Here is a 16,814-nt window from a genome sequence, read left to right as displayed (position 1 = left end):
ATAAATTGAAGCAGTGAAATAGAATACAAAACCTGAATAATGTATAAAAACAGGAAAATGGCTCGATACAATTTTTAGGCATACCTTAATTTTAATAATTTAAAATATTATTTACATTTCTAATACGTAGTGTCAGTCAAATTCGTGTAGAATAAGAATTTTAAATCGAATATTTATCAACTGTAAAATAAAGTTAAATTTATTTGTTTATTAATGAACACTTTGAAAGATCATTCTTTATATAGAAAGTCATGGTTGAAATGAAAAAGTTCGTGTCATCCAAGACCTTACATATAAAGAATAATTAATTGAAAGAAGTAATTTGGTCAATCAGACTATTAAATTTAATTGACTTTGAAATATATAATAGATGATGGCTTTCGAAAAGTCGAAACAAACTATAATCGGTATGACTTGGTGAAAAATTTGTTCTATCAAGATTTTGTTAAAATTTTAAAATGAAATTCGTCAAGTAAAATAAAAGATTTGAAAGGGTGTAAAATTAATGAATTTAACAGGGACACAACGGTTATATTCTTTCTGCTTCCTCCTCCCGAATAAATGAGCAAGGGTGGATACTTATTCGTTCCAATTACAAGGGGATTAGTCAAACAATTTCGCGTTGGCCCTTATTTGTTCGAAAAGAAATGGAATTTAATTTAATTCTAGGACGGGTTTGACAGCTGGTCGATACTCTTTTTAATGTCATTCGATATTTTACGTAAGCAGGAAATTTGCCTATTTGTTTCATTTTTCACAGATAAGCTGAAAGATGTCTGGCTTTACCAATACCAATGTATACCAGAAAAACACGTTATTTGCTGGCTTGCTTTTTCCTTCGATATTACAGTAAATAAACAAACATCTTTAAAATACAATAGATCTTCTTAATGAGAAAACAATCATTTGTAGTAAATAGTTTACCTTAATTTTGGACAAATTATAAATTTCTAGATAACTTTCTAATTCTGATGTACTGAAATTACAGATATAAAAAAATTTGCTAAATTGTGCTTGTTGAGAAACTATTTTTTCCTGTAAAATAAACACATTGATATATATTTATTATATTGATCGTAATTATTTCTCACATTTTAAAAATACCCTGTACTTTGTTCATTTATATTAGTGATAATTTCTAAACGGTTTTCGTTGAACTGCAACAAGAAGTTCATGTCATGTCATGCTTAAATCCAACTTATAATTAATGAATTTTCAAACAGAATGTGTTAACTATACATATGCATACACATTATAAGATGTCAACTCAATAGTTTTCAGTATTAGAACTGTCGACCACTTTTTCACTCACGAACACTCTAGATCAAAGGATGGTCTTGAAGAAGAAAGGAAATTCAGGTTACCGCCAAGCTTTCGGCCTTATTTTAAGGTCTTCGGGCAAAACATTCTTAAATATGTCTTCGGATTGGAATATTCAATTTTTTTTACAGGCGATTTCAAATTTTCTTAATGACCGATTCAGTCCCAATTACCAAGGCGTTGTAAGCTGGAAATTGTAGAATGATGTCGTCTGAACCTGAATTGTTGGAATGGAATTACAAAGCTTTCACGTAAAAGATGTAGGTAATTTTCAAAGATTTTGCCAAGTAATGGCAACAAACAAATAATGCGCTGTGATGCTGATGTATGGGAGGTTTTGGAAATTTATTTTATAATCGATAATTTTCATTAGGGTAGAAAGAAGGAACGTGTTGTAATTTGTGTTGCGGAAAATTATAGTTTGTTTACAAAGCATTGTCAGAGTATGTTATATTTTTGATGATTAAGTCAAAATCAGTGATTTTTTTTACTGGAGATGATTGATGTTGATTTTGACCTCCGATGGTGTGAATGTTTAAAATGATAACTTACATTTTCAATCCCAAATTCATCGGGTTCGTTTGTTTCTATCAAAAATGGGAACACGATTTGCAAATCGGTTCAGAAAAATGTTAGATAATGCGAAGAGAACACGTGAAGCAGATGCTAACTTATTTACAATAACTTTTACAAGTATTTCTTCTTCATCTGCCATGAAGAAACCTAACTTTTTTTAGAGGGGACCGCGGTAGCCGAGTGGTTAGCAGGAGAGACTCTCACGCCGCGGTCGTGGGTTCGATTCCCACCGTCGCCTCTGCCTCTGGCCCTTTTATTCCCGATAACCCCCAATTTGAACAACATATATAAGAGATTCGTCATGGCTAATATGCAAAGATCATAAGGCCAATAAAAAAAATAAAAATAAAAATAAAAAAACTTTTTTAGAAATTCATCTTTGATCGCTTTGTTACACGACATATTATTTCCTCCACGTTTGTAATAGGTGTAAAATTTTCATAAATTTTATTTTTTAATTATTCCAACAAAAATGCTTAAAATTTTCCATTTACAAAAACGATTTTTTATCGAATATTTCTTCATTTTTAAGGGCAAGATATAAAATCTAATTCGTCCTGTTTAAGTCAGACTAAACATAGTTTTGAAACTTTCAGACCGTCAGATTCGGAAACCCTAATCCAGGCCAATATCGGAGGGTCTCCTTCCCTTAGAACAGTTCGCTTTAGCCCTTGGGCCAACTCTCAATTATTTCCTACTCCCTTACTTCCGGCAAAGACAAACCCCTCAAAAGTTTAATTCTACCTCCTATCCTCTAATATGACATTCACAGATTGACAGTTGTTTTCCTGATCAACTGGGTGGTAAACAAAACAAAATCTGATAAAATTTTCATTTTCTAATTTGTTTTCATTCGTATCTAATTATCTTTTATTAGGTCTCCCATCGGGCACAAGGCAATAACGCAGTTTATCTAGAATAAAATCTGACATTATCTGCCTCGCCGTTGTACCGCTATATGGGCATATTCTGGCTCATGAATAATATTGTAAAGTTCAGCTGGGCGGTCTGCGAGTGGACGAACTCTCGTAGGCCGTTTAATCAATACTCATTGACAGACGCGTTTTGATTTTAGTCAGGCCAACAGTGGATGTCAATGAATCTCTCCCATACGATCGCAGGTTTTTAAGAGTGTTCCTTGTCAAGTGTAGCCGAAATAAACTTAATAATTTCACCAAAACATATTTCAAAAAATAAATCAAAAAGAGCAAATGGTTTGCGAACGTAAATGGCGGGGAACAAGGCGTGGTCTCATGTTCCAGCAGCTGGCACCAGTAATCGTCCTTGTGTATCTCTGTTAAAATATAATAATTTGATTTCTGTCCACTGCACTCTTTGTGGGTGTATAGGACGAAATGAAAAAAAAATGTTATTACAATCTGTAACATGCAATCAGCATATTGCGCTTTACAGCAATTAACTTTAACATAACTTATTGTAAGCTACGAGGAACTGGAATAATTGATATAAGGGTAAGGGTTAAGGTTAAACAGAGTCGGCCTCTCTACGACCTTACGCACTGCTACTGTGCTATCTCCATTATTATCTAGAGCTCTTCGTTAATCTTAAGGTTTCTACCAAATCCTAAAGCTTTGTCAAGGGTGTTTGTAGCCATCAGGTGTAGGCATTTCTCCTAGGAATAGAAATCTCAGCGTACATACGCCATCGCACGAAAAGAGGACATGTTATGTATTTCTTCTTCTTACTGCCTACTACACAGGCTTGTTTCTGTCAGCAGCCACTCTATCATTCCTAAGTTTAGTAGTTCTGCTCTTAGTTTCTGCAATGGTCCATTCAAGAACGTATGTATCTATTCGAGAATACATTTTCATTAAACTGAGTACTTTCTCTTACTACATTGTCAGATAAATGTACATTTTTGGCATTTTGGTATACTGATCAGATTTGAACATGGCCTCTTCGTTGCTTCTATAATCTGTATGCAATGGTGGGTAAACAGTGATTTTTTTATTTTCTTGTTTTATTGTTGAGTCCTTGTTAATGTTAATGGGTCGTTTAATTTTTGAAGGTGGCTCTTTATATTATAGAACGTCCAAATCATGTTTCTATTTTGGATTTCTAAATTACATTAGATTCTTCAACTTTTTTAATTTTTTTGAAGTTTAAATTTAAAAAGGGGCCTTGTTGCTGAAAAGAGCACTTGGTGAAACCGTTCTACAAATAAAAAATAATGCCGCTGAGATGTGTTCCAAAAATTAAACAATTTTTAACAAACAGAAAGAGAGGTTATACAATATTATATCATAAAACCAACGTACGAAATATTAAGCTATTTAAGTATTGTTACACCTTTGAAAGCATAATAAAAAAAATCTTTCTGCAAAAGCAGTATGTGATTCTTTCGTAGTTGTCGCTGCATTAATATATTTATGTGGTGGAAAAGAAATTAATTTACACCAATCAGTTTTGTCCTCCCTGTAAAAGCATACATCGTTAAAAGAGTTGAGAAATTTATTGAACATAAATTTGACTTGGTTAGGCCCAACGATATACTTAATTTCCCTTCAGTTTTGGTTACATGGATTTTACTTAACTTTTTGAATCGTCTTCGCTTCTATTATATATATATATATATATATATGTTATGCAGGGTGGGCGACCAAGACCCGAGGGGTTAAATGCCTGGGTAGACTCGTACCCCATCCCTAAAAGGTCCGGGACTTGGTCGGCTCACGCGTCCTGCATAAACCTCTTGGACTTGTTCACAAACCCCAAGATTTTGGACCATTTTATCTCGGGGAGTGATTTGGTGATGTCCTCTCCTTCAAAGATTTCAAATCTAGACCTAACATACCTAACACACTCTGCGAGGTAGTGCCTTGCCGTTTCTTCTTTTATTTCGCAGAAGCGGCAAAAGGGATCTGGTAGGATACCCATTACGAAGAGGTGTCTTCTCAGTGGGCAGTGGCCCGTCAGAATACCTATCAGCTTCCAAATTCCCTTCCTAGAGATAGAGAATAGCCATTTCGATTCTGCTGGTTTGATCGTCTTAACAAACTCTTTCGATTGCCTGTGTCCGGGGGATAAATTCCACTCCCTAAGGAATTGTTCCGTGCCCCAGTTATTGATACTCTCTTTCGCTGTGCTCATACAGTGAGGTAATACCGGTTGTGGCCCGGTAAACGCAGTATTAGAACCTTCTTTGGCTAGGCCATCCGCCTTTTCATTGCCATGGTGTCCTTTATGTGCTGGTATCCAAATAAGGGTCACCTTATTCTCAAACCTGAAAGAGATCCTATTGATAAGATCTATAGTTTCCTCCACCAGGTTGACAAATCTTTTTGTAATGCCCTAAGCCTGACTGTCAGAAAAGATTTTAATATCTTTTCCCTTAATTTTATTTTCCATAAGTGTTCTACAACACATATTGATGGCCCAGATTTCCGCCTGAAAAAGGAGGTGTTATTGCCAAGAGGGGAGGAGATGCGGATTCCTAATTTTGGTATGTAGATTCCTGCACCACTCCCTCTTCCTTTGATAAGTGATCCATCTGTGTAGCAGTCTATGTTACGATGGTCATCATCCAGACTATAATTATAATCACAAGGGGTGACTACCTGAAAGTGCTTTTTCCCCGAAGGGGTTTTAATCTTTTTATCACTAACGCTTAATAGTTGACCGTTAACCTTACTCAATAGTTGGTTCGCTTCTATTAATTTTATATAATTAATTATAAGGATAACACCCTTCGTATTAGTTAGACATAGCCAAATTAGTCTACATAAAGTCACATGATGAATTTGTATGCGTTTATTCGATACCAGATGGGTTATATCTTAGATTTCAAATGATTGAGATGTAAAAATATACGTTCTGTCGAACAAGTTGTCTCCTGATGACGGCTCTGACGTGCATATCTAAAAAATAAATCAATGGAAGATCTTAACGTGCAAGGTTGATCTTCAACTTGAGGGTCGCTGAATTTAAGGTCCTTATAAAGTGACTTGTATCTAACAGGAATGAAGAAGAGTAAACACTTCCTGTCTTTCGCGTGTGCTCGATTCTTAATGAATTCATAAAAGCAGCACTGCTGAAAACGCAGCCCTGTTTTGTGGAACAAAAGGAGGCTGGAAAACCCATCACATTTTAGAGCTGCCTGGAGATACCGGCGATTTTCGGTTGGAAAATGAAACTTATAATTTCGTTTTTTTTAAATTGAAATTAGTTTTGCTTTGTCGATACCTTCTATTTTCGAGAAGTTTGTTTTATTTTAATTTGAAACGTTTTTTAAAATCCAGTAGTATTATTTATTTTATTTTTTTATCTAATGTTGTCGATATGTATCAGTTTTGGTATCAATAATTGTACTAACTAAACCAGTCAACATTATCTGATTTAACATTCTATTTTTTAATGAAATCGAATGTGCTTGATCAAGGAGGTTTCCATTTAAAAAACAAAAATTGCAATTTTAAGCTTTTTTAGAAATCTGAAAAATCTATCATTATTACAAAGTTTAAAAGTACAGCTTATGCTAAAAAATAATGTTTAATTTTATCCATTATATTTCATGGCCCGATTGACCAAATAACTTCTGTCAATTAATTAATCTTTACGTAAGGTATTGGTTGAAATGAAAATGTTAGTGTCCGGGTAGTTGGTGTTCGAGTGGATCGAAGTCACGATAGCTCAGGTGGTTAGAGCAGCAGCGTATTGAGCCGGAGGTCGTGGGTTCGAATCCCGCTCGTGACACTAACTTTTTGTTAGTAAGTTGACACCCTATATACACGGCATGGTTTGACGTTTCGACATTGTATTTGATCTACAAATATGTCAACATTTTGCAGGATAATATTTATTTAAATTATATTTAAACCTTTCCAACAATCAATTTGTGAGGAAGGTGTATTTTGATGCCAATAAAATTCAATAATTTCACTGGACTATATAAACAACCGACTTCGAAGTGGAAAGCTATCACGCTGTATGTATCCATGTAATTCCAGATTATTCACTATGGAAATATGAGAGGATAGGCGACAGGACATAATTGACTGTAATTTTCTTCTTAAAAACAGCCGGGTGGATTATTTTGTTTTGCTATTTTCCATTTCGTGGCGCCCTTTCTCTATCCGGCGGTGCTCGTCGAAAAGATTATGAAGAAGGCAGGATATCCTGCTTTATTGCGTATACATTCCTACACATTCATCTCCGCATGCGTTGTTTCCGGATTATGAGACTCGGTTTTTTTATATTAAAAATAATAGACGATATCGAGTTGACTCTGAGCATTGGTAGCGAAAGGTTGTGTTACATGTTCTCTGTACAAAGTCGTTGTTTTTCGGCGCGTTTACCCCGATATTTCGGTGAAAATTTACACATTGTTGTGGTGGAGTGTGTTGAACTCATTTCTGTGGATTTTATCGGATGAATTCCGGTGAAATTAGTGGAAATTGACACGGAAACACTGAGTTAAATGGAACTACTTTATAATCAGCTAAATAATCAGTAGTGGGACGGTAGAAAAATAGTATCAAGCGGGGACTAGTTCATGGTCGCCGTGGAGAAAACTGCTTATGGTGTCATTGTATATCTTGTTGCCTGAGATACATGATTAATATTGCATATGAGTAAAAATATAGTATTTCACACCCGTTGCAGATCGCATTTTACGAGGCGACGATCGAAAAGTTCGCCCTAAGCCTTGAATATAAATAAACAGCTAAAATCGGCGGAACTGACTAAAAACATGTCAATTCAAAATTGTGATGAAGTAGGAAACATGACAATTGATCAATTTAGTACTTAGCTGAAAAACGTGGCAACGAAAGATGATATTAATTTAATGAATAACAAACTTCAGAACCTGCAAGAAGAAAATGAGAAATTAAAAGAAGAAAGCTCTAAACTAATGCAGGTTACAGACAAATTACAAATGCAGATGGAATATCTGTTAAGAGAAAATAAAAGAAATAAATTAATTTTTCGTGGACCGGCATTTGCTGAAAAGTCAGATTGTGTTACGACTGTGAAAACTTCTGCGTAAACGTATTAGGGACTCGAGAAGATATCGCAATAACAAGAGCCTTCCCATTGAAAAATAACAATGCTATTCTACTTGAATTTTTGCGCCAGGAGGATATTTGATACATATTTAAGAATGCCCGACGTCTGAAAAATACTGGTTGCTTTATTTACGAAGACATGACAAAATCTATGCTGGCCCAAAAAAGTAAACTCTTATTGCTGAGGAAGAAGATTAAAGAAGTAAATGAGAACTTGAGAGTGGTGGTTAGAGGTATTCATCTGCATGTAGATGGCTACAAGTTTCAGTGGAGCTTAGAATCCGGGTTGAAGGACAAAGGAATGGATGGTACAGGAGTACTTGGGAATATTTTGAAGACTGACATCAGCGGGGTCGTAAAAGATGTTAAAAAGGCACCTTTATCGAGAACAGACGTTGCGTACAATTACAGTATCACTACAGCAGACACACAGATAGCTGCCCAAAGGATTAAAATGGTTCCAAGAAGAGAGAAGAATGTAATACCTATGGGAGGAAGTAAAATAGAAACCAAGTGAGGTTTACTAGTCTGCCAACCAAAGTGTAAATATAAAGCAAGTTTGCATAAAATAAATGTTCTGTCTTATAATGTTGCTGGTTTGAAAAATAAGATAAAAGATTCTCGGTTTATTTCATTTGTCAAAAAATATGATTTTTTTAATGAAACTTTCGTTCTTTTGTCGAAAGTAAATGATCATATAAACTATTTCTCTGAATATAGTCTCCAATGGATAGGGCATAGTAAAACACATATTTATGGTAGAGCCAAAGGAGGCTGTTTGTTTGGAATCAGAAACAGTTTGGTTTTAAGTAAATGTATTGATTTTGTAAAAATTGACAATATATTATTAGTTAAATTTTCAGTTGATAGAAACACGGAATGTTTTATTTTTCTCATGTTTGAATTTCGGGAATTGGTCGAATAAATTTGTGGAGATGAATGACTTTTTGTTCCGACACTGTAATCTGTGTATAACATTCGATTCACTTCGATAAATATTTACTATATGAAGAACATAAGAAGATCAACCAATCTACAATAATCAAAAGACTGAAACAAATTGACTTGATATGTGCATCTTCGTGGAAAGAAAGAAACAAAGTTAAGAATTCAAAAATCCCCTTGCAATTAAATATAAGTAAAGTAAAATAATTCCTGTAATCCCTAACATGTGACTGATTGTTGTTGTTTAAGTTTGAAAATTAACACAAATTAACTTTGTATATTTTATTCAATTAAATTTTCAATTTTATCCATTTTTTGCCAGTTTTAAATTTCTGTCATCATATTTTTAGAATGAAAAGCACTTTCAAAATGTTTTAAAAACACATCCTCAAAAATTCATTTATTCGTTCTAAAGGTCTTCAAGTTTTCCTTTAAAACTTTATTATTTAAATTTGTTGTAGAACGAATTGTTGTTGCTTAAATTTAGGTTGAAAAATATGAGCACAAATTAAATTTTCATATTTTACTCAATATAATTTTAAATTGTTTACATAAGTAAACAGTTACACTCCAATATCGCGAAAACAAATCAATGACTTTTCAATTTGGTTGCATATTTTTTCAACAGGAATGGAAAGGACTTTCAAAATGTGTTTAAAAAAAGGGCATTATTTACATTTGAAAAACATTAATCACCAGGTCGGCATAACGTATCAACGTATTAATTTCTAATAGTACATGTTCTATGAAAAAAATTGCCTTTGGAACCAAGCTTTACAGTAAAATAGGCAGCGTAAAAATAAAAGGCCATATTTTTGTAGTAACTAATACTAGATAATTTTCCTTCCTGCCAAGGGTAGTGTTTCATAAATATCAGTGAAATTTCTTTGCTTTTTTTTTTTAAATCTATATTAATGAATAACTGTTTTTATAAATGGTTTTTAATAAATGGGCCATTTAGAATAAATAACTTTTGAAATAATACAAACGGATGGAAATGCTTTAACTACAGATTGAATCATCAATATTAATCTCAATTTAATAGTAAAAACTATTTTGGAATATTGTTTAAGTTATAGTTTAGGAGAGTTACGAACAACACAAGGTTAATTTAGCTTAGGAAGCACTTAAACACAAATTGAAAGGTGTATAAATTTTTAAACGTGGCTAACATTATTAGTTAAACTAGTTAATTTGTCAGAGTGGCAAACCAAAATTGTTATAAAATAAAATAAATGAATATTAATATATAATTAATATTTGTTGTTCGTTACATATACGTTTAGAGAATTACTCACAGCAGATATTTGATCGGAAGGGATAAAGTTGTATTTAGCACAAATTTTCAATTCTCCTCGGTTGTATACTGTTCGATTATAACGGGTGATAAACTTTCCCTCTCACGGTAAACAAGGGCAAATAGATCTGTCAAAAGTTTAAACAATATTACAAACATTACAGTGTGAGTAATTGGGACTACAGAGGGACGAATATAGTATAGAGTCGCGGCCATTGAAGTCAAAACTTTTCACAGTAATATGTGACGATATGGAAAGCTAATGTTCTCTTGGTTGTTATCAGGGATGTGGTCAAAGAAAGATATTTTTAATTTTAAATCTTCACCTAGCCTCCAAAGGATATATTATGCATTTTAATTTTGGCCAATTTATCATGAAATAAATATAAGAACAAGACACACATTTTTGTATTTACTGAGTTTTAGTCAGAAATATATAAACTTAAATTCTTTTATTTTCATGTTTCTCTTTCTTCTTCAACTTTACAACTATGAAATGAGGTGTGGCAATGGGGGCCCCCTTGTCATCTTTCCTAGCCGACATGGTTATGAATGTGTAATTCATTGGGTTAAACTTAGCTATAAAGATTTATTCATAAAAAATTAATTATGAAATACGTGGATGACCTTTATTTGATTATAAAAATGAAAGATTTAATCCAGATAGTTGATGGATTCAACTCCTATCATCTTTAGTGACAGGGAGTTTTGAAGCCCGGAAAAGGGCTGGTGTTGTGAAGAGATGCCGTGTCGATGGTATGAGGCCGAGACCGTGTGAGTGGCACCGTTGGTTTTGGTGTGTGACAGGGTAAACCGTTGGCTAAGGTCCGGGGGGCCGTGAGTCGGTTGACTGCACAGAGACCGAAGGTACTGGAGTGCAGCAATAAGCCGGGGGGCAGCAGTCGACGTTAATGGGCAAATCAGCTGTTTAGGAGGCGAGATCAGGTTAATGCTGCGAGTACTCTTGGCGTCGTCGAGTTCCATTAGTGATAGCTCGTCGGGCTGATGAGTCTGCTGTCGTTGCCGATGTCGGTTACATTAGTGATTGGTGAGAACTCGTCGGGTTGACGAGACTGATTCCGGCGGGGCAGTGCCCCTGCCTATATAGGGAAGAGCTCGACTCCGATTGGCTACAGAGTGGAGGGCAAGAACATTCCATAAAATTGTAGTGGCATCTAGCGGTATCATGTGGTAACTTCAAGTGGCCACTACACATCCTTCATTAAGATTTACTTATAAAACAGAAGAAGATGGGAGGTTGCCCTTTTTTGATATGGTGATCATCAAGGAAAATAATATACTGATAACTAATTGGTTGGAACCAGAAACCCACAAGCACAGACAGGATCCTACATTTTTCTTCAGCCCACTCGTTCCAAATAAAAGTGAATATAATTTGCAATTTAATTGATAGAGTTATTAAGTTAAGTGACCGTAGATTTCATGGTGCGAATAAATCTAATAAAATGCGAGAGATGTTGAAAAGGAATGGGTATTCACTATCATTAATTAGAAAACTAATATGCCATAGATTCAATGTACCTGAAAGTAGAAACGATGTACCTGAACCCATAACTTACATAATTAAAAATGCAGTTAAGAATTTTAGACCTATCACCTTTGTAAACCAAACATCCAACAAATTAAAAATTTTGTTAGAAAAAAAATGTAAAAATAGTTAAATTCACTAATTTCGTGGTCCGCTTGACCAATTAATATATTACAATTAATTAAGGTTTTAGTTGAGATAAAAAAGTCAATGGCACGAGCGGGATTCGAACCCACGATTTTCGGCTTGATACGCAGCTGCTCTACCACTTGAGCTATCGTGACCTCGATCCACTCGGACACTAACTTCCCATCTCAACCCCACCTTTTTGAATTTTCCCTCCTTTTTGCCATTTTTCAAATGTCGTGTAATTGGATTGGATTCTCGACGACAAATGAAATGGCCACGGAGAGCTTTAGTGAAGTATACTTCATTTTAAATCATTAAATTCACTAATTTCGTGGTCCGCTTGACCAATTAATATATTACAATTAATTAAGGTTTCTAGTTGAGATAAAAAAGTCGATGCACGAGCACGACATTTGAAAAATGGCAAAAAGGGGGGAAAATTCAAAAAGGTGGGGTTGAGATGGGAAGTTAGTGTCCGAGTGGATCGAGGTCACGATAGCTCAAGGGTAGAGCAGCGGCGTATCTAGCCGAAAATCGCGGGTTCGAATCCCGCTCGTGCCATTGACTTTTTTATCTCAACTAAAAACCTGAATTAATTGTAAAAATAGTGTACAGATTTAATAATAAGGTAGGTAACAAATTTTTCACTAAATTTAACAGTGGGGACCCAATATCAAAACTATCAAACGTAGTGTACTTTATATAATGTAACGAATGCCCCACTACATAGTATGGCCTAGCAAAGCAATACGTGTGAGATCGAATCAGACACACAGAAGTGAGGTGGCTGTTTAGTGGGATAGCACTCAGATATATTTCTGATGGACCACAATGTCAAAATGGAAAACGTTTTCAATGATGAGAAATGCCAAAGTGTACTGTCGTGTTTATAAAATATTTTCATTAAAATGAATGAGATGAGTCTTCCTTTGCAAGGGAAGAGTACCATAACTTTCAATGCTATCGATAAAGATCGCGCCTTCAAAAGAAAACATCTAGTTTTGAGTTGAACGTGTTGAGAAGGAAAAGGTGAAGTGTTTTCCTGTGTTAAATGGTTTTTTAAAAGAAAACAAACTGGAACCTGTGAACGGCACGTTGATTGATGAAATATGGGAACACCTTCGTAGTTTGGAGACGTCTTTCCGATAATTTTCTCTTTCTATTGTACTGCCTCATCAACCTTTATATTCAATGGTTTTTCAAATTCTCAAAGTATTTTCTCTGATACCAGTGATAGTTGTGGCCATGTTAGTTATTCCAACTTTGTCGATAATTTTGGTATGGTCAGCTTTAAATGAATACTGTCTTTCCATTGTACGATAAATTATCGGTCTCTCAGTAGCTGCCATCATTTTGATATATATGTATATATATCAGGTGCGACATTAACCTTTGGTCAAGAGGCCTAGCATGCATCTATGCAACGTCATTGGAATTCTATATATATTTTTCTTCTCTCTCAGGGTTATTTTGCCTGATGAGTAGCATGATTGCTGCCTTAGATCATTTTCTTGTCATAACTTCACTGTCATTTTTCTAAGACTTTTTGCAATAGTTTGTCATTACCACCATAAAATCGGCCATACTCCCACTGAGTATCCAGTATCGAAATCGATCCAGAGAAAGGTATTGTTTCCATAAATTACTTGTTTAAATCTGTATAATAAGTGGTTTTGTGCTTCGTTTTAATATTATCTTCTTTTTATTTAATTTTTCCAAAATTTAGCTAATTTGCTGCAGCATGAGGAACTTTACAATATAAATAAAGCAAAGAAATTTAAACAGAAATAAATATTTGTAGGCTGAACATATAACCTCAGTATGATCATGTTTTTGATAAAATGTCAACTTTGAATTTTGTAAAATATCCAGGCGTACTTTTACAGAATTGAATAAAAAGAGATGATGTAACTGCGAACCGTTGTTAAAGGTTAAATTTTTGTTTCTTGACACATACAAACAACTGAAAAATAGTGTGTTTTACTTTGTTGTTATAGTTCAAACGAAATAACTACCAATAGAAACAACTAAGAGAACTTTAGATGGTAAAAATTGTACATGCTAAGAATAGCGGCTGAGTAAACATAGAATTATTTACCTGAGGGACTTTTCATGTCATGACGTTACGACCCATGACATTAAATACTATTAAAAGGAAGGTTTTACTGGATTATCCATACTCAACGATAAGAATCCATTAGTCTAATACCTCAATAATGCTTCCCTCTTGGGGTCAAATAAGAGAGGTTTCCTTTTAAGTATGTAACAAAATTGATAATAATTAATCGACCTGTGATGTTAACTTTATGGTCAGTAAATATCTACAGACACATGGTCGCCTACTCTCCCTTTCTATCTGTCCCAGGATGCACCGAAAAATTCAATTATTATATACTAAAATAGTTTTGTCTTGAAAGAAAAACTTTCTTTCCGTTCAACAACAGTTTAACTGTTTTTATAGTCATTAGCTTAAAGTGTTTATCTTTATTATTTTATTAACTGTACCAATAAAAACCTTGTTATAAAATTGTAGCTGAAGAGCCTGTCATAAAACGTATTCTGAATATTCCAAGAAACTTCCAAGAGTACTACTGCTCACATTTATTTTATATATAGGACAATATAGAATATAATTAGAGTAAAAGAATTATTATTAAGAAAATGAATTACTTCCTAAAAGGTATTAAGTTAAGAAATTTTTTTTCTAGCTTGTACATATTAAAATAAATAATACAAATATGTATATGGGGTTTTCTGGCACTATGGCCAACGCTGGCACTAACAAGCAATATTCTTTGTTTTCTAGAGCAATTTAAATTATTCTGAAACATTCCTGGATTGTGAAATTATGTGTAAGGAAGGCGGCAATTGGTGAAAGGAATGATTTTATTTAAATCTAAGAAAGTTATTAAAAGTTTTAAAAGAAGGACTCAGACATCAAAAGAAGAAGTCTGATGAATCTGTAGTAGGATTCGTGTTTGGGGAGATTTTTGAGCTTTAGGAATGAGAATATTACGAAATACTTCCATAGAATAGGCTATTGAGTGGTGGTGAACAGGATGTATATTCTGTTCAAAAATACTATGACCATCTGAGAACGTATTGTTATGAATAGGAACATATAATTAAAATTCCTGTCATGTATCCGAAGTAAAGTAGCTAATTAACAAATCCCCAAGTAGAAAATCCCCTGGACATGATGTAATTACCTCCTCCATATTTGTAAACCTCCCACATAAAGCCATATTTTTATTCACTACAATACATAATGCCATCCCACGGACCATTCACTATCCTCTCTAATGGAAATATTCCGGCGTTATTCTCTTTCCTGAACCTCACCAACATCCTTGAAAAACTCCTTTTAAAGCGCTTAATACCCTTCCTAAGTACACATAAAATCATTCCTTCTCACCAATTCGAGTTCCATACTCATAATTCTACGATCCAAGAAGTTTTCAGAGTGGTCCATACTATCTCCTGTACTCTAAAGAATAAAGACGCACGCTTGGGTGCGTTCTTGTATGTACTCACAAGAGGATGACCAGGTTGCTGTGTCACAGATTTAGACGAAATTTTTTTTTCTGATTCTACATTCCAAAATATTGTTAACGTATCAACCACTTCATGTGAACAGGCCCGGGTTTCGAATGAAGATGTTTTCAAAATTTCATTTTAATCGCAATTAAATGAGCATTAATCGATTTTAGAGATTAGAAAAAATATTATTTTTCGTATTAATTTCATTGTTGATTAAGATAAAAACAAAAATTATCTCCGATGTGGTATATTCCAATTTTGTGTAATTTAAAAAGAAATATTAACAAAATCCTGCTTTTTTGCATATATTAATAAACATTCTGTAAGCAAGTAGATCAGTAAATGTTCAAAACTTGAATTTGACCTCATTGTCGAGATTTTAGCGACATAAAACCCTTAGATTCCGACTTTCGCGGGAATCTGTGTAAATTAATTTATTGGCTGATAATTTAGACAATCTTTTGCTTGATTGACATTCCTAGTGCAAGCTCTAACATAATTTTTCTTAATACGTTGAGACTAATTTTCATGCTTGATAATTCAATTTAAAAAAATGGTCAAGAGAATTTTATAACAGTATAAAATCGTACTGTTTCGTAGACGCCGGCGGGAGAAAGTATTGGATATCTACCCTCCAAGTCCGGCGCTACCAGGGATAGTTGCCGGCTTTTGCGTAAAGGATTTAATGTATAAAAAAATTTGATAATTCGTTTAATAATTAAATTTATTAATTCACAATTTATGATATAAATACGGAAATTAAAATCTGGCCAGAAACAAAGTTAACGAGAAGAATTATGGATATATAGAAAGAGATAAGTTGATATACAGAATGACAATGTTGTGAAGAAAATTATAAGGACGTTCGTACGTCCTTTTGACGACTCACGAAAGTGACGATCAGACGATAATTTTGTGTTTATCTTGATTGGAGTCTGGGAGCCACTGAGAGCCGGACGAAGTCAAAGGTGCGTTCGTTCGTGCCCGTCGGAAATCAGAGAGCGACTGGCTGAAGAAAGCCGATGTACTTTCGTACTGTGCGTACAGGTGGAAAACCAGGCAGTGAATCACTGGTTTTACGACGTATTGCTAAAAATGACCTGCTTCTCCCTTCAGCGTCTTTTTTTACAAATTTTCCGTTTTCACAATTCTTCAAAATGATAAATTTAAGATAACAAATTACAAGATTTACCAACCAACCATTAATGAATAAAAATGTTTACATTGGCGTATCATGTCCATTTAAAACACGAGGTTAATTTCTGACAAAAATATGTTCTTATTGTATCTTGTATATTGTATCTTGTATTTTCTTAGGGCGATGACACACGGAGCGGTTTTGACCGAAGCGTTTATCGTGAGAAAAATCGAGGCGGTGCGTCGTTCATTGTTGTTGCATATAACCTGACAGAGGTAGCGGTCGTAACCGCCT

General features: G+C 34.2%; 1 protein-coding gene across 1 annotated transcript in view; it reads left to right on the top strand.

Moving 5' to 3' along the window:
• The window catches only part of LOC106671082 (neuronal acetylcholine receptor subunit alpha-7), a 129,647-nt gene that overhangs the window by 40,395 nt on the left and 72,438 nt on the right, over positions 1 to 16,814 (top strand). The window lies entirely within an intron of this gene.

Source organism: Cimex lectularius, unplaced genomic scaffold (assembly GCF_000648675.2).
Source record: "Cimex lectularius strain Harlan isolate CLEC.00 unplaced genomic scaffold, Clec_2.1 scaffold214, whole genome shotgun sequence".
Taxonomy (NCBI): domain Eukaryota; kingdom Metazoa; phylum Arthropoda; class Insecta; order Hemiptera; family Cimicidae; genus Cimex; species Cimex lectularius.
The sequence above is the reverse complement of the archived record's forward strand: the minus strand, read 5'-3'. Positions and strand labels throughout refer to the sequence as shown.